This window comes from Cervus elaphus, chromosome 16 (assembly GCF_910594005.1).
Source record: "Cervus elaphus chromosome 16, mCerEla1.1, whole genome shotgun sequence".
Lineage (NCBI taxonomy): Eukaryota > Metazoa > Chordata > Mammalia > Artiodactyla > Cervidae > Cervus > Cervus elaphus.
Window position 1 is genome coordinate 24,088,480 of NC_057830.1, and position 26,813 is coordinate 24,115,292.

General features: G+C 41.8%; 1 protein-coding gene across 1 annotated transcript in view; it reads right to left on the reverse strand.

The window, feature by feature from the left end:
- DIRAS2 (DIRAS family GTPase 2) overlaps positions 1–15,529 on the reverse strand; it is a 35,080-nt gene extending 19,551 nt beyond the window's left edge. Inside the window, exon 1 of the mRNA XM_043870547.1 lies at positions 15,380–15,529. The gene's annotated coding sequence lies outside the window, so the exon portion shown is untranslated. The remainder of the gene's footprint in view (positions 1–15,379) is intronic.
- Between the last annotated feature and the right edge of the window lie 11,284 nt (positions 15,530–26,813).

Sequence of the window (26,813 nt, forward strand, 5' to 3'; positions counted from 1 at the left end):
AAATCTCTATACTTTTTAAGCAAAGTTTAATACATTATACTTAATCCAGTATGTTACAAAATTTAAACTTGATTTTTTAAATGCTTGGTGGTGGTTTAGTTGCTAAGTCGTGTCCGACTCTTGCGATCCCATGGACTGTAGCCTATCAGCCTCCTCTGTCCATGGGATTCTCCAGGCAAGAATACTGGAGTGGGTTGCCATTTCCTTCTCCATGGGATATTCCTGACTCAGGAATTGAACCTGGGTCTCCTGCATTGCAGGCAGATGATTTACCAACTGAGCTATGAGGGAAGCCCCAAAATGCTTAGAATCTTTTTAATATTGAAAGGCAAAATGTCACAAGTCATTGGAAAAACACTTATTTTCCAGCTATAATATATAAAATAATACACCAAAATGCTTAATAAGATGCAGTCCTTTCTCAGAGTCCTGTAGGAAGATAATTAGAAAATAATTATGAAGGTATCAAGAACCAGTATTAGAAGTTTCACAGTGGACATGTTTACTAAACAGAGCAAAGTAGAAACATTTCAAATATACTTTAGCATGTCTATTATGTATTAGAATGATTCTCTTTCAATAATAAGATACTTTAGCACATATATTGTTCTTTCACGGGGCTTCCCAGGTGGTGCCATGCAGGGAGCCGGCCTGCTCAAGGCCCAAAAAGGCCCTGGGAAAGGCCTTGAAAGAGGCCATTCCCTGTCCCGCCACCCCATGATAAAATAGTAAAACATTTGCTGGGTTTCCTTTGTTTTTCCTTGAGAAAAACGTAGTAGTGACCTTCACTTAGTAGTTTATCTTGGAATGCCAAAAACAAGATGTAAGCTTCTGCAATCACTTAAGACAAAGAATTGTATTGATGTGACAAACACCAGATGGCATTTTTTATGAACTATGTTTTCTGCTTGTACTAGTATAAAGGTAGCTGTTTTACTCAATAAAGTTGCTGACTTGCCTAAAGAGCATTCAGCCCTCTCGACCCCATCCTTTACTTTCAGCTTCTTTTCCTCAGGCTTCCGTGCTGCTGCGGTCGGGACTTGTTCTCATTGCTGGCTGGTCCTGGCAGTGCCATGGTAAAGAATCTGCCGGCCAGTGCAGGAGACTCAGGGGACACGAGTTCGAATCCTGAGTCAGGAAGATTCCTGTGGAGGAGGAAATGGCAACCCACTCCAGTATTCTTGCCTGGAGAACTCTATGGACAGAGAAGTCAGTGGGCTACAGTCCAAGGGGTCACAAAAAGTTGGACGAATGAGCTTACATGCAGCAGTAGCATCCTTCTTTCAGTATTTATTATTTTGTGTTCTCTCTCTTCCTCTCCCTCCAATACCAGTGCCATAAAGGCAGGATCCCTGTGGGATTCACCCAGCAGCACATAATTTTATTTAACCCAGTGTTGGACACATCAGAAACACTTAGCGCATGTTGATTACCAGCTGTTGAAATACATTTTTGTGAGCTGACCAAGGAAAATTGCATAAGAGAAGATCAATGAACTCTTTAAAGAAAGAAAATCAAGTTTTAAAAAAATCTACGTAAGAGTAACTGCTGGCAATGTCAAGAGAAATAAAAAAATTACATGAGTATCTATGGTGACATTATAGAGACAGAAACAGAGGTGAGTGAATTTATTGCACTGTTCATCAGTCAGTTCTTGCAGCAAAGAAGCTAAAGCCAAACAGGAACTTCTGGGTACTTTATTTCTTAATATATAAAAATAAGACCTTTACAATGCGGTAGATTCCTTACAATATTTCATGTGAAGGTGGCGAGCCACGATGAAATTTTTTTTTAACCACAGGATGGTTCACTAGTCATCTTGTAGCAAGGAAAATATATGTGTTACAGAACTAAAAGGCAAATTGTGTGTTTTTCTATTACACAAAAAGCAACTGTTCTACATTCATAACCATTTTCTGGGTGGCAGGCAGTCTTTAGCAATATGACACACAGCAGGTATTTTCCAAAAATAAGCACATTTTCTCCATCCCTGCAATACAAAGGTGACATTTTAAAACATAAGAGAGGGATCAGTACCTACTTTGGAAAAACAACTGTCCTATGGAGAAAGCATTTTGAAAAGAGATATAACAGTGGAAACATTTTTATACATGATTTTGCCAAATGCAACGCAAATGTGTCCCTTAAAAGCTCTCTTACTTGTACAATTAAAAACTTGAAAAGAAACGTTTTTTTATCATTTTAAGTCTTCCAAATGAAGGGTTTCCATAGGTATGGGTACATTTGATAAGAGCATGTCAATGCAGTATCTTTCAGTCACATTTTGAGGAGGTACAGTGGACATCAGAGGTGGCCAGAAGCCAGAGAAAGGCTCCCTGGAAAGTTGCTATTGGAGCAAAGATTTGAGAACAATGATGGTGTGAATTCTGAATACCTGGGAGAAGAACTTCCCTGGTTGAGGGAAGGGACAAACGCAGAAGCTATCATGATATGTTCTAGGAAAAGGGGGGATTCTAGAATGGAAGAAGGGGTAGAGAAAAGTAGATGGAGCCAGCAAGGTAACAGGCAGGGAATGTGTGGGTGGTGTAGAGGCAGCTGTTACTGTGGTGAGGTCCAGCTGGGGCCAGGGTGGTGGCAGGGGAGGTGGGTCAGGGCCATCACTAATTAACTTGCCAGTTAGACAAGCTCCAATGGCTTAGCATGTAAAGAATCCACCTGTGATTCAGGAGCCGCAGGAGCTGTGGTTTGATCCCTAGATCAGGAAGATTCCCTGGAAGAAGAAACAGCAACTCACCCCAGTATTCTTGCCTGAAAACTCCCATGGACAGAGAAGCCTGGCAGGCTACAGTCCATGGGGTTACAAAGAATCAGACACAGCTGAGCACACATGCATGCAAGACAAGCTCACACCTCCATCCTTGTTGCCTGATCCCCCCAACACGGCTATGCTCACCCCCTCGACAGTGTCACTGGATTTCACGTCTTCAGATGCCATCCATCCAACTGTATAGGCGAGGCTTCTTTCTTAAACTGCAGACTCACACTGCAAAATCATATGTCTCCCTCTCTCACCTGAACACCTCTGCTCTGACACGTTGGAGACGTCTCAAATATAGTACGTGCAAAACACAAAAACTCTCTATATCCACCCTAAGCTGCTCCCCTTATAATTTGCATCATCTCAAGCAATGCCTACAGCTTCCTTTTGGGTGTCCATGACAAATCCCTTGGAATCCTCCTGAACCCCTTGGGTTCTCTTGGACCTCTTGTCCATTCCATCAGCAAAGTGTGTCGGTGGTATCTTCACAACCAGACTTAACCACAAATCTTCTTCCCCAGTGCCCTCACAACCCCTCAGCAATCCATCACCTCTTACCTGGATCACTACCACAGCCTCCTAAGCAGTCATTTGCTTCAAGCCTTGAGCCACTCCAATCAGCGCTCCTCGAGGCACTAGATTACATCATTCCTGTGCTTAAAGCCCACTGGTCCCCCTGTCTCCCTGAGAGTAAAAGGTGAAGGGTCCTGCCCCAACCTCTACTCACTTCCTGCCATTCTGCCCCCTGCTCGCTTCATTCCAGCCATCTTTGTCTCCCCATTGCAACTTGGACACACCTGCCATGTTCCTGCCTCAGGGCCTCTGAACTGGCTGTCCCCTCTACCCCACGACCTCCTGCAGGCCTATGTTCACACGTCGGTGAGAAGTTCCCTGACCATTCAACTGGATTTATAGTTCCAGCCTCAATTTCAGCAGTCTTAGGCCTCTTCTTGCTTAATTTTCTTCCATAGCATGTATCCCTTTCTGAATACAACTTGCCTTTTTGACAACTGTGTTTATTTCCACTATATTATAAGCTCCAAGAGAGGTCTCTTTTGTTTCTTACACTGCTTTCTCTGCAGTGCCTGAACACTGTCTGGCCCATAAAGAGTGCACAATAAGAATCTGTTCAACATCACTCATTATCAGAGAAATGCAAATCAAAACCACAATGAGGTACCATTACACACCAGTCAGGATCAGGATGGCTGCTATCCAAAAGTCTACAAGCAATAAATGCTGGAGAGGGTGTGGAGAAAAGGGAACCCTCTCACACTGTTGGTGGGAATGCAAACTAGTACAGCCACTATGGAGAACAGTGTGGAGATTTCTTTAAAAACTGGAAATAGAACTGCCCTATGACCCAGCAATACCACTTCTGGGCATACACACTGAGGAAACCAGATCTGAAAGAGACACATGCACCCCAATGTTCATTACAGCACTGTTTATAATAGCTAGGACATGGAAGCAACCTAGATGCCCATCAGCAGACGAATGGATAAGGAAGCTATGGTACATATACACCATGGAATATTACTCAGCCATTAAAAAGAATTCATTTGAATCAGTTCTAATGATATGGATGAAACTGGAGCCCATTATACAGAGTGAAGTAAGCCAGAAAGATAAAGAACATTACAGCATACTAACACATATATATGGAATTTAGAAAGAAGGTAATGATAACCCTATATGCAAAACAGAAAAAGAGACACAGATGTACAGAACAGACTTTTGGACTCTGTGGGAGAAGGCAAGGGTGGGATGTTTCGAGAGAACAGCATATATATTATCCATAGTGAAACAGATCACCAGCCCAGGTTGGATGCATGAGACAAGTGCTCGGGCCTGGTGCACTGGGAAGACCCAGAGGAATCGGGTGGAGAGGGAGGTGGGAGCGGGGATCGGGATGGGGAATACATGTAACTCCATGGCTGATTCATGTCAATGTATGACAAAACCCACTGCAATGTTGTGAAGTAATTAGCCTCCAACCAATAAAAATAAATGGAAAAAAAAAAAAGAGTCTGTTCAGTGTGTAAATGAATCTGCAGTTGAGTTCTAATGAACAGACTGGAAAGGACAGGCCAAGAAATGCGCCTCAGGCAAGAACAACGTGAGCAGAGACCTTGGCTTCATCTCCACCTGGCCATCACTACCTGTGGCAATTACCCTTGCTTTGGTGGTGGGCTGAGTGGGATCTCAGACAAGGATTTGAGGCTACAGTGAGAGAGGACTAGTGTGGACCATACCATTATGTCAATGGCAGGGCATCTTCTATCACTGGAGAGGACTCATCTATGGCCATCTACTGCAGGAGTGTATTAACAAAGCCAGGCCAAGACTGTTTGCAGGCCCCTTGGAGACAGAGAGCCCTCCACATCTGATGCTCCGTATCTGGAGCCCTCCAAACACTGGAAGGAGGGTGGCATGACCTTCATCAGTTAGTGATATCAACAGCAATGAGTGATGGCTGGTACATAAAAGGGCTAAGACACAAAGAGATAATAAAGTGTCAAGAAAAACTCCTAAGGTTTCCAAGTGGTGAAACTGGAGAGATGGAATGAGATCAAAGGCCTGGTTTTAGGGGGAAGTCATGAGCTGGATTTTCAGCAGATAGAGCACTAAGTGTCTTCGGGACAGTCAAGGGCTCACATCAACTGCACAGGTGGAGGATGCATCCAGAGCAGCTGCAGCATCAGGGATCAGAATGCAGACGTGGAAGTCAACGTGGAAGTCAAAGCACAAAGACCTGTGCTGTGGTAGGGGTTGAAGCCAAGTCTGTGGATGAGATGACTTGTAAGAACAAAGAGAAAATAGTATAGGACCTAGATAGAACCTCAGGAGACTCCAAAATGTATTGTTTGAAAAGGCAGTGGGTCTGCAAAGAATTAAGAGAAGGAGTGACCAGACTGTAGAAATAAAAGCAACTGCACAGAAGGGCATGTTGTGGAAGCCGAGGAAAGGGAGGACTTCAAAAATGAAGAGAGGGCTTGACTATGTCAACTGGTAGTGAGCTGTGAAGTACAGTGAGAAATTGAAAACACCCACTGGTTGAGAAGCAATGAACATCATCAGTGACTTTAGTGAGAGATGTTCTTAAAGCACCCTGGGTGGAAGCTGGATTGCTGTATGTTGAGGAGTGAGCATGGAAAAGTGACGCGTTAGTCGCTCAGTTGTGTCTGACTTTGTGATCCCATGGGCTATAGCCCACTAGGCTTCTCTGTCCATGGAATTCTCCAGGCAATAATACTAGAATGGATTACCATTCCTTTCTCCAGGGGATCTTCCGGATTCAGGGATTCAACCCAGGTCTCCTGCATTGCGGGCAGATTCTTTACCGTCTGAGCCACCAGGGAAACTCAGAGTGACCAGGAGACACACACACTGATACATGAGATGCAGACATTGATAAAGGCAGCTCTGAAGTATTTCCTGAGATTGATCGTAAATTGGAGGACAGCTTGTGAATCGAAGGCTGAATGCTACCCAGTTTTGATTAAATACAAAGACATGAACATGTTTAAATGTTAATGGGAAGGAAACTGAATATACTAGCAAGATAAATGGTAGTTCTGGGAGAAGCTAAGGAGAAGTTGAGCAAGGATGCTGTAGAAGCAAGACGCTGTGGTCAGGGAGCGGATGCTCCACTGTTCCTCTGGAAGTGGGAAAGCCTCTTACACTGATGAGATCCCCTGGGGCTGCAGGTATTGGATTTAAGAGCAGTGGAGGGAAAACATGAAGTCACATAGATGACATTTGAGCATAAGGTGAGGGAGAAGACTAAACCAGAGGGAAAGCCCTTGGTTGAGAGTAGAATATCCAGGAAGTCTGAAGTTGATGGACTGACAAAAGGCAAGGGCATACAGTCAGGAGCTGAGAATCATTAATCAATGAATACATAATTGTGTCTGTTCTCTGGTCACTAGGCAGGTCAGCAAAATTTGCTGTAAAAGGCTACAGCTACTGATGCGTCTAGAATCCAGTGACAAACAACATCAGACAAGATGTAGTACTACCTGCCCTCAGCAGGCTTCCAGTCAAGGCCAGGACCACTGGAATCATTACCAAGATAAGTATCTCAAAACCAGAATAACAAAATATCAAGAAGGTCTATTCTTGCAAAACTGTGACTTCAGTTACAGAGTCAGGACTGTCTGTGGGGAAATGAGCTCAGTCAAAGACCGGAAAAAAAGAGTGCTCCTGAAAGAGCAAACATGGATTTAGCCAGATACAAAATAGGGAGTCCTGTAGGTCCAGCTTAAAGACAAAGCTATAAAGGAAACAAAATCAATATCTTAGGATGAACTGGAGAGTGTGCATACTAGGTAAATTAGGAAAAGCTAAAACTGATGGCCAGAATTCCATCCAGAAGCAAAGTGCAACTATGAGACAATGGCTTCATGCCAGGCTGTGTAAGAGAATAAATCTGAGATAGTGAGAGAGAAGAATCATTAAGATGCTGATAAGATAGCGACCACCAACACAACCCAGGAGTCCTGACGGCCTAGCCAGTGTTGAGAGGTCCCAGGCAAGTCTGATCTTTGCAATGTCTCTGATTTAGTTATCAGCAGCCCCCTTTGACAGAGAAGGGAACTGAGACCTTAGCTGGTTAAGGTAACAGTGCACCGATGTGGAGCTGGTAAGTAGCAGAACCTGCATTTCAACTCAAGTTTAGCAAACCCTTTAAAGAGTTCTGGCCAATTCAAATTAGAAACAAGTGAACAAGGAGCTCCACATTATGAAATGTTGGAGGAAGTTTTTCTATACTAACATGTAGTTATTGTCAAGCAACTTTCAGAACATCTCATATTTATTTTAAAATAATAAAAATGGTGTTATTGTTTAGTCGCTAAGTCAAGTCTGACTCTTTGCGACCCCATGGACTGTAGCCCATCAGGCTCCTCTGTCCATGGGATTTCCCAGGCAAGAATACTGGAGTTGGTTGCCATTTCCTTCTCCAGACAATCTTCCTGACCCAGGAAGGGATCGAACTCACGTTTCCTGCTTGGCAGACAGATTCTTTACCACTGAGCCACCTGGGCAGACTGACAACGATGGTAGGCAACGAATAATGGATGACTGTGTATGTTTTCTGATTCATCAATAAAGTTAGAGATGCATTATCAAAAGCTGAACACTGTGCTTAGTCGCTCAGTCATGTCCGACTCTTTATGACCCCATGGACTGCAGCCCATCAGGTTCCTCTGTCCATGGGGATTCTCCAGGCAAGAATCCTGGAGTGGGTTGCCATGCCCTTCTCTGAGCAATGATACCAGTGGTTAATATAACACCTGCTTGTATAACATGGGTTAAACTTACATCATGCATATTTGAATCAATATTTAACTTAGGCCTAATGCCAGGGGCAAAAGGATCCTGATACAGCTGACCAATGAAGGGCCAGGACACAGGAGACTGGAGTCAGAGTAAGAACTCTGATTTTCCTGGTCTTCACAGGTCTTAAGGGAAGGCAATGGGATAATCCAAAATGTTTAGGGCTCACATGCCTTCCAATACTGCATTAAAATAAAGACTTATAGTTCCTAATTAGTATCAGTCCTAAAATTAAGGTTTGGGTCACCTTGGCTGTCTCAGGGTTGTAGAGCAAGATCCCTGGGCCCAAAACGTGGCTTGTATTTCTGTAACAGAAGTACAACAGCTTCAGTGGAACCTGGAATTGTCCTAAAAAATAGAACTGGGTAATTGCATTGTCATCCACAGATTGGCACTTGCCATGGGTGCTTGCCATCTACCTCTACAAGGATTAAGCCATGTGCTGCCGCAGCTGCTGACCTCCAACACTCCTGAAGGAGTTCAGGGCAGAGAGCAGAAATGAGGCACTCTCTGCTCTGGGAAAACTGACAAGTCTTCAGATAGTTAGATATTCTCCGGAGCTGATTTTATGAGCCCAATTCTTATATCTCCTCATATCTAGAAAAGCAGTAACATCCTTCATGGTGATGAGTGTTTCTCATGATTAGCAGAAGTTTCACGAGACCATCTGAAACTTTTTAAAAAAACATGTGCTTGATTCCCTTCAGCAAAATTACATATATACTGTCCTTTCCCCCACTGCCTCTTAGAAACAGTTTAGACTCTGGCTACACAGAACTACATACCAGCTACATAGAACTCACTAAATGGCCTATTATTTATCACTAATTTATCACTGATTGCTTTTTTTTTCCCTCAACTAACTCTCATCACATTTTTGAGTTGACTAACCTCCTATAAATAAAAATACTGGATCAAACTGTATGTGCATTTTAAATTTGGTAGAGATTGCCAGTTGCCCTCCAAAATTACCACCAAATTGCCCTAGTGACGTGTGATGCTGCTAGTTCCTTGGCCTGGCATAGCCCAGTGTGGGTGTATTATCAAAGTTGTGGCTCCTCCCCATGTAACAAGAAGTCTGCTTCTCTTCATTGATTTAGTTGTATTTGATTTGTGTGAGACTGAGGATTTTTTCATATGTTCCAAGTAATTTGCATCTTTGAGGCCTGCATGTTCCTGCGCTCTGCTCAGATTTCTATTAGTTTGTAAGGATGGTATTTACCCTATTTCAAGGTGGTCATTCTCAAACTCGTCTCAGCAGACCAGAGCTATCCTGCTCATCTAGGACCATGTTCCACCTGCTCTGGCCCCACTGAATCTGTCTCTGGGGATCCAGCAATCGCAGGTGTAACTATCTCATCAGGTGATTTGGGTGCTTAACATTTGAGACCTACCATACTAAGATAATTAGACCTCATCTGAAATATTTTCCAAATTTTTATTCCCGGCTGCCATTCATCCTTTGCTATTGTTTCTTCTTCCTAGACAGAAATTTAAAATTTCTGTGAAGCCCAATTTAAGAAACATTTCCTCTTTAGGATCCCAGTTTGGCATCTGCTGCTGCTGCCAAGTCGCTTCAGTCGTGTCCGACTCTGTGCGACCCTATAGACGGCAGCCCACCAGGCTTCACCATCCCTGGGATTCTCCAGGCAAGAACACTGGAGTGGGTTGCCATTTCCTTCTCCAATGCATGAAAGTGAAAAGTGAAAGTGAAGTCATCCAGTCGTGTCCAACTTTTCACGACCCCATGGACTGCAGCCCACCAGGCTCCTCTGTCCATGGGATTTTCCAGGCAAGAGAACTGTAGTGGGTTGCCATTGCCTTCTCCAAGTTTGGCATCATCTTTAGAAAATTCCTCCCCACTCTGAGATCATTAAACATTCTCTCTACCCACATTTTCATTCTTTATGTTTAAATATTGGCTCCAACAACATGGAGCACCTTGAAATGGAGGGTATGTTTAGAGGAATTTAAGCTAATATTTAAAAGAAGGGAAGAACAAAGAGGAGGTATGTAGAGTGTTATTTGTAAATCCACCTGGAATGATAGAAAATATATAAACACATGGTTATCATGATATCCTGGAAAATTTAGATTTTTTAAAAAAATGTAGGTCACCTCATCATTTGTATCATTCAACATTCCCAGCCTCATTTTGCTTGCATGTAGCTTACCTAGACTTTACATAGATGTACACTTACATAAACCTTAAAAAAAAAAGTAGGGTCAGATGTACATTTTGCGGTGCCCTCTTGACCACCATTCTGTGGTCAAGAACCCAACAAAGTCTAAAGGGGCCTCCAAAGAGAAGCACAATCTTTCTTTAAGTGTCAGGGACTATTCCACAAAGGCCTTTCTTAAAATCTCAGGGGACTATTTCAAGAATGCAATGAAATAATCCACTGCTCTTATAGGTGTGCGTGTAATGATGGGGTGGCAGCTGGGTATGGGGCTTGGGGAGATGCATTCAAGTTCATACCAAAAGGAAAATGCCTTTGAGCTGGATTTTTAAAGTGACAGAGACCTGAGAGAACTGGCTTTGCCCTGGATGCAAAGACCTGGGTACTGATCATTTTTCCTCTTTGCTCAGTATCATTCAAAGATAAAGTCCAAATTCAAAAATCACAGAGGTGCTCCAATAAAACAATCTGAGTGTAAAGAGGACATAAGAAGGAAAGTTTACCCCTGCAAAGGCTTCTCTGTCTAAATACTGATAAGTAGCTAGACCCATCTGGAGCCCAGCTTCAGAAACTGAGGGGGTAGGAGCAGAGGAGAGAAAGAGACAGAGAGGTTCATTACTATAGAAAGGCCTAATACAAAGTTCCTCTGTTCTCTTATTTCTTCAGAAAAAATTCACTTTTCAGACATTCATTAGCTTTGGAAAAATAGCATATAAACTTCTTTCATACAAAACGTAGTTCTCTTTCAATGTCCTACAATCCTTTTGAAGGCAGAGAGTCATATGATAGAAATTGTACCCATGCTCACCAGCACTCATTGATCACAGAAGCTATCCAGAGACTGGGGGAAGAAACTGACATCTTTTCAAAGGACATTCATAGCCACGTGTCAAGAAGTCTCTGTGCTATGCCGTGCTCAGTCGTGTCCGACTCTTTGCGACCCCGTGGACTGTAGCCTGCCAGGCTCCTCTGTCCACAGGGTACTCTAAGCAGGAATACTAGAGTGGGTTGCCATGCCCTCCTCCAGGGGATCTTCCCAACCCAGGGATCGAACCCCAGTCTCCCACACTGCAGGCAGATTCTTTACCATCTGAGCCACCACGGAAGCCCAAGAGTACTGGAGTGGGTAGCCTGTCCCTTCTCCAGGGGAACTTCCTGACCAGAAATCAAACCAGGGTCTCCTACATTGCAGGAGGATTCCTTACCAGCTGAACTACCAGAAAGTCACTCCTAAAACAAATATTATATGCGGAGTCTAGAAAAATGGAAGATGATTTTATTTGCAAAACAGAGAGACATAGACATAGAGAACAAACGCACAACACAAGGAGAGAAATGGAGAGGGGATGCATTGGGAGATTGGGATTGTCATGCATACACTGTTGATACTATGTACAAAATAGATACCTAATGAGAACCTACTATATATAATAGTTCAGGAAACTCTGCTCAGTGCTCTGTGGTGACCTAAATGGGGAGGAAATCCAAAAAAAGCAGGGATATATGTATACATATAGCTGATTTGCTTTCCTGCGCAGCAGAAACTAACGTAACATTTTAAAGCAACTCTACTCCAATAAAAATGAATTTAAAATTCTCAACACCCCTACCCCAAAACAGAAGTCACTACTCATGGATCAGTCAATCATAAAGTATTACAATTAACCAAACTTTATTTAATGGTATTGAAACAAATAGCTAACAACATTGAAGATATGTATACCAGTGAAGGATCATATAAAAAGACCTAAATGCTAGCTCACTATTTATTGATTTTCCAATAGGTTTGCTGCTATTGGTCCAGTAATTTAAATGTGAAAATAGAATGGCCTCCAATGAGGCATGGGACCTCACATGCTGACATCTGTCACCAGGGGCTGGACCAAAGCAAATTCGTGCAAAACGGCAAGGTCCACCATAAGGTCTTCTCCCTTTGTTTCTGCTACAGTAGATCCCTAAGCTGCGTGCGGGCTGAATTCACATCTACTGGTTATTTTTTCATAAAAACCAACGGAAGTATTTGACCCAATCCTCTTGTTTTACTGATAAAGTAGTAAAAATAGGTTCAAGACTGCACAACTAGTTAATGACAAGGAAGGGTAGGACACAGGTCTTATAGCAATTTGAGATCATTTGTATATATATGTTTTTGATAGTGTTTAATCAGTTTAATTTAATAGCTCTTAATATTTGAGCTTTTAAATTGCTTTGCCAAAAGGTTAACATTGTATAGTTGTGCTGGTTAATACAACAGCCACTAGCCATGGACCTCTGGAAACATAGCTACTCTGAATCAAGGTGCTCTGTAAGTATAAGACTTAGCAAAAAAAAAAAAAAAAAGTAAATGTCTCATTAGTATTTTGTATTAACTACATCTTTAAATGGTCATTTTTTAATATACTGGGTTAAAGAATATATATTATTAAAATTAATTTCACCTATTTATTTTTACTTTTCTAACATGACTACTAGGACATATTAAACGATGCATGTGGCTCACACACTATTTCTATTGGACGGTACTGATTTATGGGAAGACACTTAACTGCACTAAGGAGAGAGCTACAAGCAATCTTCCTTTCCTGAATTTGCCCGTGACAAAAGCAAAGGAAGAAAGGATGAGACGGCATTTGTTCCAAATACTTTAAAAAATACTTACCTGGTCAAGGAACCCAGACTTGCAAGCCACATAATAAAAATAAAAACTAAAACATAATTTGAAAAAAAAATAATTTTATGTTAATTGTTAAATGTGCATACATGCATCAATTTAATGTGTAAAAGAACATTAGCAATCATGACAACATGACAATCATCACCTCTCCTTTTAAGAGCAGCTATTTTCCTAGAAAAATCATACCCAAAGCCAATTAGTGTCCTAGAAATCAGTTCTGCCTTTAAAGAGACATCTGTCCATTATAAACATCCATACCAAGTAGATAAATAGACGGCTGAGAGCTGGATGATAAATGGACAATGGGCAGACCAACAAAACAGACAAACTCAGTTCACCATATAAGTGGGAATGGGGCATCATGGTCATCTGAATTGAAAGTTACAGGTCAACACTGAGTCCATTTTAACTTAAAATAGCTGGCAGGCAACCTCCTCACCCAGGTAGCCAAACATTCCTCTTTGTAACAAAGATTTTCTCCTGTGCAAAAACTGACTGCCTTTATCTTGGAGGAAAATAATGATTGTGTCTAAATTAATAGGTTAATTTCCAATATACTAATATATATCAAGTATGGCCACAAAATTAGAAAAATGAACATATGATTGTTATTATCACAGCTATACTCTCTTTTTGATAAAAGAACCTTGTTCGTTTTCAAAGGTTTTAATTTTTCACTAAGATACATAGATTTCAGTGTAGACAGTATTTACTTCTAAAATATATTTCTAATAAAGTCAGGTGTGGTTCCTAGGAGATGTACAGCATGACATGAATAAAGTCTTCTCTGTTCTTCCCCTGGTAAGATGGCACTGTTGACTGCTGAGAACGCTACTTGCTAGCCACAAGCTGAAAAGAGACTTCCACAACTTGGAATTCAATGTGAGTGTTTTCTGAGTCTCTTCTTTGGAACAACTCTACTAAAGCTGTAACAAGAAAGGATTCTGGAGATTTCTGCAATAGCCGTGCATATATATTTGCCATCTTCAGAGATAACTGAGCAGCAGTTGTGTGCGATGGTGGAGTCGACAATCATCTCTCCCCACCCCTCTTCCTGAGTTCACTGGGCACTGGAGTCCCTGTTACCAAATTAAACGCCATGTGTTAAATGGGATGAAAATGCTTCCTTGTTTTGTGTCTTCTGTTTCTGTCAAATGAACTATGGATTTTCCTGCATCTCGGCCCATAGGATCTCCTGCATTTCCAAAGATAGAATTGTTGACAATTTGCAATTTCAGGCAACGACCAAAAAAAAAAAAAAAAAAGTATTATTCCCTCACAAATTTGTTAAATTTATTCTAATTTTATCCTCCCCTTTTCTCTCCCTCCCACTCCACCTCCTCGAATCCAAATGTCACTGGGAAAGAATAACATTTGGGCTGATTTGGAATGTAAAATGCTCCAACCTTTTACTGTTACCTAGAAAATCTTCCTTAAAAAGAAATTTTTCCTCAAGTTTTCAGTTCCAAACAGAAAAGGTCCCTTATGCTAGGACTAGCTTCTCACATGGAAGGGGGTCATTCAAAAAATAATGTGGGCAAATATGTAGAATAAATTCCTAAGGAAGGCACGTTGTGTCACTGCACAGTGGGAAGAAACTGAATTCCACCACAGCCATGTAGATAAGCATTCAATGGACATAACACGATTCACAGAGCTTGTAGTTTAAGTCTCCCAGACCCCCATAGAACGTGAACTAGAGTTTTAAAGGGGAAATCCAGCATTTTTCAGGACAGAAGACAGGCAGGTTCCCACCTGGCGAGTAGCCAACAACGCTTTGCAGGCGAGCCTGGGAGCTGTCAGCAGTCATTGTCATCTTATGGGAACCACAATCTTACAACTAAAGATGGGATGCGGCACCTTTCCCATCTTCTCTTCTTACAACAACAAAACAGGAAGAAACACATGTAGACATCATGAAACGCATTCTTTAAAAGGAGAATTAAAACATTTAGCCAAGTCTCAGCCAAGCCCGCGAAGAGCTCCGCTCTAGTACGAAAACACGTTGAAACAAAACAGCAGCCTCTAACGTGCTCTCACTTTGGACCAGATCTTTTCAGGACTCCCGTAAAACCATTAAATCAACTTCTACATAATAGAAACACCTGCACCGTATAATTTTCTAAAACACAAACTCCTGCTTCGGAATTCCAAATAATGTGTAAGATACAGATTTTTTTTTTTAAGGATATTTTTATAAAAGTATCAAGATGCTCACTCTCTCTGACAAGGATACAGAAATGCAGTTTTTTACTCTTTCATCTACTCCAATCTTTATATTGCTGACTCGCCCTCCCAGATAGCGGTAAACCCTGTTAAGGCACTAGCAGACAAGAATGCAAAAGCCGTCAGCGCCCCAGTGCAGAAGCAGCGAGGCCACAGCAAAGGAAGAGAAATCTCGGTTACCTGAGGATGAACACAACTCTTCCCAGAGCTGCTTCTGAGCTCGCCTCGAATAGGACCGGGCAGCGCAGGCTGTGCGGATACGGGCTCCTCCCGCAGGTAGGCGGGGCGCGAGCTGCCTCGCGCCGCCGTGACGATGCTGTCAGCTATTTGCCCGCCCGTGCGCCCCGCGCCCCGCGCCCCCGCGCACCTGCGCCCGGGCTCGGGTGCCCCGCGCCCCCAGCGCACCTGCGCCGCCCAGCCCGGGCGGGCCCGGAGCTGTCACTGCCACCCCACCATCCTCCAGCCTCTCCCACCTCCTCCCCTCTTGAATCTCGGACTTCTCAGCTGTGCAAACTGCTGCAGCGGTGGATGCTCCTGCTTAAATGGCGCCTGCTCGCCTCCAAAGCGCGTTTAGGTGCCACCTACTGCATGCTCCTGGAATACATGGTCAAGACCGGAATTCTCAGCGAATTCAATGAATTAAAAGAATTTCATTGAAAGTGCACCAGATTCTTTTGTTTCAGATTGTTCACATTCCCGACTATAGTTACTACTAGACGCCTAAGGCTTTCTTTCAGTGTCTAGATTCTAAATTAAAAACCTCATTTATAAAGCAGATAAAATCGGGCCATGATGGACAGGCAACCACACATTGCAGATTAATACATTCTAATTTAACAGGCTCCTCTAGCAAAACCACCATGGGCAATCCGGGGCTAAAATTGTCTTTACACCAAGTAGTTTCACCTTAGTATTTCAGGGAAATAACCAAGTATGTTTTCTGACATTGATAAACCGTGTTGTCAAAGAAGCATTGATCAAGAACAGGTGAATCAGCAAGAATTAGGTTTATGGCTAACAATTCTGTGCTGAAACTTTTAAAGAAATGCTCTTCTATAACATGATCCATATTAAATGTAAACTACACTTAAGGAAGATTTCTTCTGCCTATTATAACCCGTTCTTTTTTAATACCAAATTTTCTAAAAGAATTGGACATTTTCTTATTCTTTAAATTTGATTTAGCTTAAAGAATCCCATTTATCAGCTCTAAGATTGTTCAGAATTTACAGTTTCAGTTAGCATTACCCTATGATGCTTATTTCCAGTGTAAATTTCTGCCTTGCTACTCACAGGAAATATGTGGGGTTTTTAAATCTTACTTTAGTCTGATAAATATAATCATGAATTTTTTTTAGCTTGCTAGTCCACCCTAATTCTGACCTTGAAGTTATGGCTACTGGAATATGAATAAAATACCATTTTTGTCATGTAAGGCTACTATCAGCAAATTAACTCCTATTTTAAAGATATAAGGATATAACTCTCTTCCCAGTTTCCTCTTCATTATAAAGGAGTGGATGGCTATTAGGAAAGCCATCCTAAACCTGGAGGAGGGCTCAGAGACCCAGAGACCCTGGGTGTCTGCCTCCATTTCTAGAATCTGCAAGAACTATCAAATCAAGGTGTTTTCCATGACAATCCCAAAATATAGGTTATCAATTAAATGATAAAATGGAAGTTGAGGGCTAAATAGAGAAGGATGAAAGATATAAAAAGGTAAAAATATTGAAGGCAAAAAGCCAATTCTGGCACCAAACTAGTAGGGAGAAAGAATCTGGAGGTGATGAAGGAAGCCAATTTGATTCTGCAAACTCCACACTGCAGTGGAGTCCTGCATTTTGCCACATATAATCATTATTTGTTTTGAGAATGTGAGCGAGGGTCCCAGAGGGCCCATTTAAACAAGGAACAACACACTTCGAATAATGGCCCTGCTGTCTTGTTACTCTCCACAACCCCTGACTTTTCATCAGCCAGAAGAAACAGACTGCTCCCAGGACTGCAGCCTCAGGATCTGATGTAATAAGATTCTTAGAGTTCTAGGCCTGTTGGAGGTGGGATGCTCTAAGCCAGTTTCTCTCAAACTCTAACACACATCAGAATCATCTGGTTGAGGGGAGCTCATTAAACAGCCAACTGGTCCACAGCCCAGGTTTTCTGATTCAGCACGGCTGGGTTGGGTCCCAAAATGTGTGATTCTAACAAGTTCCCTGGTGTCCCTGAGGCTGCTTACAACTGGGACCCGCTGAACTCAGCCACCCATCAGGTAATGCAGAGACTGCTAACATGTGGTGATGTGCTCAGGGACAAGAAATGTAACATTCCTCTGTTTTCTAAAGCACATGGAAACTCAGTCAACCCAATGTCCCCTACTCTGGGGAAACCTGGCTCTTCTCTACAGAGTCACATATGCACCCTAGGATCGTTTGGGGGTTTTAAAAGGAACCTTTCCAGCTGTATTCCCACTTTACCCTTCTATGTAGGACTCAGCACAGGTATACTAGGCCTCTATGCAAATTAGAAAAAAGACCCTGCTCTGGGCAGACTTGATCACTCTCCCCCTAAGACAGTACATTGCTTGAGGGACAGAGGATGGTTTGTGCAAAGAATGTGCCAGGGGCAGGTGCAACCCACTCCAGCCCCCCAGCTAAATGGGTGGGGCACCTGTTGAACCCTAGCCCCACTCTTGCCATCTATTGGTCAGTTTTGTACATTACTCAAGCTGCACAAACAATCACATCAATTTTACTACCCTCGAGCCAGCATGGTCCAGGTGAGGGCTGGCAGCTCCATTTAGGACCTGGGTCTACAGATCCAGAGTGCCAGACGCCATCAAGGAAGAGGTAGAGACACATTCTAACAATGGGGTCCTGAGCTGAGGGATCAGGTGGGAGGCACTCTAGCTTGCAGCTGAGAAAGCAAATGGAATGAAAAGACACAGCTTTGGGCTAAGTTATGTGTCCTGTTGTCTCACTTTCAATCTGTTTTCTCTAACACAATGGTTCTGGACAGCAGCATCAGAATCACCTGGGAGGTTTTTAGAAATGGACATTTTAGCCCCCTTTACTGTACCAGACTCTGAAAGTGGGGCCCAGCAACCTGTGTTTTAGCAACCAATCCAGGTGATCCGGTGATTTTGATGATGCAGACTTTGAAACACATCAAACTAAAGTGTTGTGTTTGTGGGGTTTTTTTTTTTTTGTATATTTTTAACAAATGCCATGTCAACATATCTCCTTAAAATTTGTTGAAAGGGGAGCAATGCACCCCCTCCCCAGATGTTTCTGCTTCTTCATATTCCCCCAGCAACCCACGTAAGAGTGGGGTACAGGACTCCACTGACCAGAAGACACCCCGTTTCCCAGCAATCTTACCAGCAGTTGGGATGTCCATCTCTAAGGCTGGCTCTCTTCACCTCAAACTCCTGCCTCTATCTTCTCCCCTACAAAGTCAGGCAAACTAATCCCTGAAAATGCCAGACCCTCTAAACTGAGACCTTAGCACTGAAATGCAGAAAGCTTTTCACATCTACGTGGAGGAAAGAAACACAGGCCCAAGAACATAAGGGAAGAAGAAAATAAATTTGTCTTTAATTTTTGTTTATGAGTCCTCTAGCCCCAAAATAAGACCTTTGAAATAGGGTTGGCACTTCAAAAAGGTCCCCCATTGAGAACCACCCTGGATTAGTCATTGTATGTATGCTATCCTCCCTCCAGGCCCTTTTGAGGGCAAGTCCCAGGAAGGAAATCAGCTGACAGCTTTCAACAGCAACACTCCAGCCACAGGGGAAGGAGGCTTCAGTCTCCAGCGGTGGTCATGGTGATGGGTGGCAACACCCTCTTCAGAAGCCAAGGATGATCTGGAGAGGATGAAATCAATTTGTCAGGAATGAAGAATTTCAGAGGCAGAACTTTTTACAGAGAATAAAAGTTCTATATTAATCCACTAGTTTTAATTATGCTTCTGCATTTTTACTCATCCCTTCAGGCTTTGTACAACTGTACAAGGTGCTTTTCAAGTGTAAGGAGATTTTGCGTCTCTCCCTCCTTGCCTGCCTCCATACTGTGTACAACCCAGTAAGGACGAGGCACCATGCTTGCTGTCTGCTATTAATCTTTTCAGCTTACCCAGGCTGCACAGATACTAACGCTAACATCTGTTTTCTGTAATCTCAGAGAATTTCTCATCCCTGCCTTATCTAAGGTTGACCTAGTTCTCTTGGTCTACTAAAATATTAGTGAACACATACAGATGATTCTATCCACAAAATGCAACCCTTGCACTGCTCTGCACAGCCCAGGATCCAGGCCATCAAACCCCTTGCCTTCCCTCCTCCCCAGTCTTCCATTCTAGCTGATGGAACGTTTGTGCCTTACTCATCAAGTTCCTCTAAATCCTACACTGCTTTGTGGAAGAGTCTGCCACCCCCTTTTCCCTAACTAAAAACTGATTGTTCTCCAGTCTCTACTTTTCCTGTAGCATCTCAAACAGAGACTGTTTTCTTTTTTCTCTCTGCTCCATTACCTCCTTGATCTCAGTGCAGTGTATCTTCTGAGCCTGTCTCCCTATCTGGCTGCAAAATCCTGCCTTCTTTTATACTTGTACCACTGTCTTCACTTCATCTTGCTGTGCTTTGGATCTGATGGCCTTTCTCTCTACCTGGATCCAGTGCCACTTAAAAGATTCATCCTGCTCTCTGCTCTCTTCTTTCCATGGTCTGTTTCCAGTGACTTTTCCCCCTACCCCATCCCAGTCATCTCCACTGGTGGCCTCAGCCTGCTCTCTGGCATCATGATACATTACAGGACAGTGAGATATTGGTTTCTAGCATCCCCTTTTCTAGCCACTCCTCCTCCTGAACAGGCCAGTTTCTGTACTGTGCTCAGGATTACTTTCCTCCTAAGCATTTGTCTCTTTCATATCATTGTTTCTCCCTTTTCTATCTGTATAATACATAGTAGAAACATGTATTTTGTCCTTCTTACTTTTGTCCCCTTTGAAGAGTCAAAAAGACTGAAGGTATCATTGAATGAGTCTGAGCATCTAAGCTGTCTCCCCTCATCTATACTTGTGTTCTCCAGTCTGTTCCCCAAGCAGCCAGGAAGATTGGAGCAGATACAGCCTAGAGGGGCATCCCAGAGTTTTTAGAATCAAGCCCAACATTTATGTTGGCTCATGAGGCTCTCATGATCCAGTGGCTTGCTGTGTCTCCAATTTCATTTCATGCCCTACGTCCCGCTGCTGTGAAGTGCCAGCCAAACTGGGCTTCTTTCAATTTCTCAAATACACTGACGCTTTCCTCCCATTAAGACTGTTGCATGTGTTCTGCACATCAGCTCCGTGAGCTTATTTTTCCATGGCCATTCCACTACATTCTTTGCCTCAAATCTAGTCCTAAATAAGTTGTCTAGAGAGAGATCTTCCTTGACTCCTCTGTTTAAACTTGTATCACCTCCTGTTGTGTGTTGAATTGTGCCCCTCCAAAAAGATACGTGATGCTCTAATTTCTAGTAACTCATAATGTTACTTTCTTTGGAAATAGGTTTGTTGCCAAAATAACTGGTTAGGTTAAAATGAGGTCATACAAGAGTAGAGATCAAACCAGTCAATCTTAAAGGAAATCAACCCTGAATACTCATTGGAAGGACTGATGCTGAAGCTGAAGTTCCAATACTTTGGCCACCAGATGCAAACAGCCAACTTATTAGAAAAGATCCTGATGCTGGGAAAGATTGCAGGTAGAAGGAGAAGAGGGTGACAGAGGATGAGATGGTTGGATGGCATCATCGATTCAATGGGCATGAACTTAGGCAAACTTCAGGAGATGGAGAGGGACAGGGAAGCCTGGCGTGCTGCAGTCCATGGGGTCGTGAAGAGTTGGACACAACTTGGCAACTGAACAACAACAACTATAGTAGAATGGCCCTTACTTTAATATGGTTGGCATCCTTCTGAGAAGAGAAGAAATATACAGGGAGAAAATAGCTATGTGATGATGGAGATAGAGATTGGAGAGACATATACACAAGTCAAGGAATGCCAAGGGTCACCAGAAAACACCAGATGCTAGAAAAGGCAAGGAAAGATTCTCCCTGGCTTTCTCCCTGAGAACAACTTGAAGCCTCTAGAACTGTGAACTGTAGCTTCTAGTCTTCTAGCCTCCAGAATTCTGAGACAACAAATCTCTGTTTCTTTAAGCCCCTCAGTATGTGGTACCTTGTTGTGGCCACCCCAGCAAACTAATACACTTCCCATCATCCAGTCCTTAGATTCTGCTTCCTGTAGAGTCTAGATCATGATTAATTCACATTTTCTATTTGTTTATTTATTAGCTGTTTATATACTTATTTATTTTTGTCTTCCCTTTCTGTAAAAGGTAAATGAATGCAGGCATCATAATTACCACATTCATCATTGTCCCAGTATATTGGGTTGAAAAAAATCTGAGGAAGAAGTACATAAAAACTACCCCCTCCACACCCAAGTTCAAAACCAATTAAGACTATATAGGAACCAAAAAAACTTGAGCAAGATGGTAAACTGGGAAGCTTCAGACCCTTGTTCACCCAGGGAAATATCAAGTAAAGGACAACAGACTGAGTGAAGTAGCTCTGTTGGAGCCCTAAAAACCAGTCAAGAATATGCAGCAACCAAGTGAATGCCCAATCAAGAAAAAGCCACATTCAAATTGGTAGGAAATTATCTTGGTGTTTCTGCTTACTCTGTCCCAGTCTGGGGTCAGACGAAGGTACAGTGTGGTCCAATGGAAGGCCAGTTCCTAGTCCCTCCCTTGAGTCAAAGGAAAAAAAGTGGAATGTATTTGAAACATTTTATCTCATCTGGCAGCTATCCAAAGGACAAAGTTTGTCTCGTTCATTCAGAAATCACATAGGACTGATGACAAAGGCATTCACAGTATGCCACCCTCAAATATGCCACTTTGTTATATGAATTATCTTGAGCTGAAGGCAATAGAGAACCAACAAACCCAGGAAAACCTCTTTACCTCCCCCTTACCTGCCTAAAGTAGGTAACCTAAAGTAGACAGAAAGTCTAAATTTCCTTATTTGGAAAGGAAATCTGCAAAGGAAATTTCCATTAGAAAGGATATCTATACCAGATAGAGAGCTATTTCCAGAAATAACTTTATTCTCCTTAGAGAATCTTATCTGCATAACAAAGCAACATTGATTTAAAATACATTTTCTTTCCTTATCTTCCTAAAATTTGCCTTTCTTACACCTAGAAGTTCCACACCCTTACTCTTTTCTTATCTTAGGATGGTATATTAACCTCAGTCATCTGGCTGCCTGTTTGAGTCTCATATTTTTGTGAGACTCCTATTCATATATAGGTAATTAAAATTGTTTTTTCTCCTTTAAATCTGCCTCATATCAATTTAACTTTTAGATACAGAACTTAATACAGTAGAAAGAAAGCCTCTTCTTCCTCTACAGTGGCAATATTTGTATATCAGGTGCCAAAACACTTGAAAACTGCAGGATGACCATAGATTATAGACAGAGGAACACAACAGAATGTCTGATGCAATCGGAAGAAGCAGAGGTGAGACTCTTAAGGACTTTAAGACATTTAAAAACAGTCATATATACGGGGAAACAATGGGGGGAAAGGACAGAGAGGGAAAGTTCCAGGGAAGGTGCATGCCCACAAAAGGCCTAGGAAAACTTTATGCCTTTATGTCAAGCTGATTAGTAAAGGCCTTCCCCTGCACAGAATCAATCTGCAAAGACAGGGAAAGCTGGCTGTTTTTTTTTTTTTCCAAATGTCCAATTTTCAAAAAGAAGTTCAAAAAGCATGATAAGAAACAGGTAAATGTGGCCCATTCAGAGGAATAAAATGAATCTCCAAAAATGGACCCTAAAGAAATTAAGGTTTCAGACTTACTAGACAAAGACTTTAAAATCCCTACCTAAAATTCTCAAAGAACTAAACTAGAACACAGACAAAGAACAAAAGGAAATCAGAAAATGATATATGAACAAAATAAAAATATCAAACCCTTGACAATTTATGAGCAAATTCAACAAAGTTATAGGATACAAATTCAATATGCAAAATTAAGTTGCATGTCTATTCAGTAACAGTAAACAACCTATTAAGGAAATACAAAAAAAAAATTCTATTTGCAATAATATCTGAAAGAATAAATTATATATGAATACTCATCCAAGGAAACAAATACCTGTAGACTGAAAACTATGAAATATTTCTGATAGTGATTAAAGAAGACACAAATAAATAGAAAGACATCATATGTTCATGGATTGGAGGACAATATTAAGATGCCAAAACTACTCAAAGGGATTTATGAATTATAAAATTACAACAATGCTTTTACAGAAATAGAGAAATCATTTTTAAAATTCAAATGGATCTCAAGATACCCTGAATAGATAAATGAATCTTGAAAAAGAAGAAATTTGAAGGTATCACACTTCTTAAATTCAAAACTTACTACAAAGCTATGATAATCAGAACAGTATGATATTGGCATAAATATAGACATAGCAATGAAATAGAAAAGAGAGCCCAAAATAAACCCTCATATATATGATCAAATGATTTTAAACAAAAATAACAAGATCATTTGATGAATAAAGGCAGTCTTTTTAACAAATGATATTGAGAAAACTGTAAATACATATTGAGAACTATGAAGTTTGACCCTGGCCTTAATACAAAAAATTAACTCAAAAAGGATTTTAAAAGTCTAAGTATAAGAGGTAAAACACATAAAATTTTAGGAGAAAATATAAGGGGAAAATGTCATGACACTGGATTTGTCAATGACACCAACAGATAGGACATCAAAAGCATAGATATAAAGTTAAAAATAGACAAGTTGATCATGAGAATTAAAAACTCCTGGGCATAAAACAAATAAGCAATCAATAGGGTGAAAGGCAACTCAATGAATGGGAGAAAATATTTTGCAAATAATATTATCTGATAAGGAGTTAATACCCAGAATGCTAAAAAACAAACAAACAAACAAACAAAAAAACTCCTACAACTCAATAACAATAACAAAATATGTGAGGAGTATGTGGAGAACAATTTGTGGGACTGTAAAACCCATAGCAACTTCTAGAGGAAACAGTATTATGAAACCTTAAACAATTTAGTATAATTCCAAATCAGGAAAGGAGTATGTCAAGGCTGTATATCGTCACCCTGCTTATTTAACTTATATGCAGAGTACATCATGTGAAATGCTGGGCTGGATGAAGCATGAGCTGGAATCAAGATTGCTGGGAGAAATATGAATAACCTCAGATATGCAGATGACACCACCCTTACGGCAGAAAGTGGAGAAGAACTAAAGAATCTCTTGATGAAAGTGAAAGAGGAGAGTGAAAAAGTTGGCTTAAAGCTCAACATTCAGAAAACGAAGATCATGGCATCCAGTCCCATCACTGCATGGCAAATAGATGGGGAAATAGTGGAAATGGTGACAGACTTTATTTTGGGGGGGCTCCAAAATCACTGCAGATGGTGACTGCAGTTGAAATTAAGACACTTTTTCCTTGGAAAGAAAGTTATGACCAACCTAGACAGCATATTAAAAAGCAGAGACATTACTTTACCAACAAAGGTCCGTCTAGTCAAGGCTATGGTTTTGCCAGTGGTCATGTATGCTTGTGAGAGTTGGACCATAAAGAAAGCTGAGCACCGAAGAATTGATGATTGAACTGTGGTGTTGGAGAAGATGCTTGAGAGTCCCTTGGACTGCAAGGAGATCCAACCAGTTCATCCTAAAGGAGATCAGTCCTGGGTGTTCATTGGCAGGACTGATGTTGAAGCTGAAACTCCAATGCTTCAGCCACCTGATGTGAAGAGCTGACTCATTTGAAAAGACCCTGATGCTGGGAGGGATTTGGTGCAGGAGGAGAAGGGGATGACAGAGGATGAGATGGTTGGATGGCATCACTGACTTGATGGACATGAGTTTGAGTAGACTCTGGGTGATGGACAGGGAGGCCTCATGTGCTGCAGTTCATGGGGTCGCAAAGAGTTGGACATGACTGAGTTACTGAACTGAACTGAACTGAATACAGAATTATGGTATGACCCCCACAATTCCACTTCTGGATAAATATCCAAAATATTTGAAAGCAGGGTCTCATACATATATTTGTACATCAATATTCACAGGAGCATTATTCATAATAGCTGAAGGAGCAAGTACGAAAATGTCAATGATGAATTACTGGATAAACAAAATATGGTATACACATACCACAAAACGTTATTCATTCCTAAGAGATAATACATTCTGACACATGTCATAGCATTGGTAAATCTTGAGGCTATTGCATTAAGTGGAATAAGCCCGACATAAATGTACAAATTGTACGATTCTAATTACATGAAGTACCTGGGGATAGACAAATTCATAGAAATGTGGAATGATAGCATCAGAATGATGTCATGGGACATTTCCAACTTCAGTCCTCCTCACAAAAATATTAACTAGAAACTGCCCACCAATACGACCCTGATGTGAAAATCTTAGAATGCAGGCAGGAGGCTGGAATACCCCACTGTAAAACAGAAGCCAAGACAAAGCAAGTTAGAAAAGTTAAAGGGATAGTCTACATTCTGACTGAATCGCCAGCCTGGGTATAGTAAAGAAGCTCCCATGGGCCTCCAGTTTCTCCAGTGGAAAACAGTACCCAGAGTGGACATTCAGCATTGTAGGATGCTTCCCAGAAGTTCCATTTGGATTTCATCTCATGACAGTTACTGGGAAAACTTACCAAGCTTGACCTCTGAGGATCATATAGAAATGTAGAAAGAGTCAGTGCTTATAGCAATGAATGCACTCAGATCTTAGCTTCTGCTTTCAGTGACACCCAATTAGAGAACTCATCTGGTGGTCAGTGGCTTTGTCTTGATATGGAACTTAGTTCAGATTTCTGCCTGATTTGGATCCTCAGCCAGTGGGATGTACTGGCATGGAGCTTATTCCATGGTCTCATCCAGATAGGGAGGCAAATTTGTACTCCCACCCAATGGCTCATCATAGCCTCTTGTTGCACTATGGCAATGCACCATAAAGCATAGCTACAGAGTCTCAGCAGCTGTAGAGCGCATCCTAAGGCTTGCCTAGGCAGGGGAGCATATTTGCACTCCTACCCAACTGCTAAGTCTAGCCAGCAATCCTGCACCTCCAAGACATCTGACAGCCACAGAGTCCATCCTATTGTCCACCTGTAGAGAGGCAAGTTAGCAGCCCTATCCAAATGCCCAACTGTTAAGCATACCCCCAGATCCTACATAACCAGGAAACTTAATGAGTTACACTGAGCAGCATCAGATCTTAGTCTTTGGTACCATCAAGCATGCAGCCCAGCTCTTCTTAATTGCTCAACACAGCCTGCGTTCTTACCTACAAAAGAGTTTGGGACTTTAATACTGTACTCTCAACATCAGAAGGCTCATCCAGACAGAGAATCAATAAGAAATAGTTGATTTGACCAAGACTATGAGCTTCCCAAGTAATGCTAATGGTGAAGAACCAGTCTGCCAAAGCAGGAGACATAAGACATGCAAATTCGTTCCATGGTTCAGGAAGATCTCCTGG